Here is a 615-nt window from a genome sequence, read left to right as displayed (position 1 = left end):
GGTTGCAGGGGGCCCACGGAGCGGCTAATGCTGCTGCTGGCCTCCCGCCAAACATTATACTCAGAATAGAAACGGTGCTGAAAAACGGCTACCCAGCATGCTTAGCTCACGCTGCTGCTCCCTGCCAATAACAGCAGTGCAGAGGAGGGTGAAGTATGTCTCAGTGTACACAGGTACAGGTCTGAAGAGTGACGGAGGGTCGAGCCCAGGAGTGAAAACACAACTTGTTTTTGTTTCAATGAAGTTGTACATATACAGTAATATATACACATATATGTATATATATGTGTATATATATAGAGAGAGACAAACAAATAGACAAATATATATTCCATTATTCACACCTGTAGTTCATTAGAGTGTATTACCTCATTTGGCGTGTATTTGGACTGTGGGAAAAAGCTGGAGTACGAGTAAAAAAAACTACCAAACGGAGTAAACGTACAACACTAATATATCCATACCATAAACCCAGACGTTGTCCCGGTTCTGGACTTGACTTCTGCTCCACTTTCACAACTGAATGTCCATGTTGAATACGTATATTCAGTGCGATCCCCCCCCCCGTCACCCCCTCCTTGTTGGCAGCATGAAGTCTGGACCAGGGTCTTAGTA

The sequence above is a fragment of the Cynoglossus semilaevis genome, chromosome 8 (genome assembly GCF_000523025.1).
Source record: "Cynoglossus semilaevis isolate Cse_v1.0 chromosome 8, Cse_v1.0, whole genome shotgun sequence".
NCBI lineage: Eukaryota > Metazoa > Chordata > Actinopteri > Pleuronectiformes > Cynoglossidae > Cynoglossus > Cynoglossus semilaevis.
Note: the sequence above shows the minus strand (reverse complement) of the source record.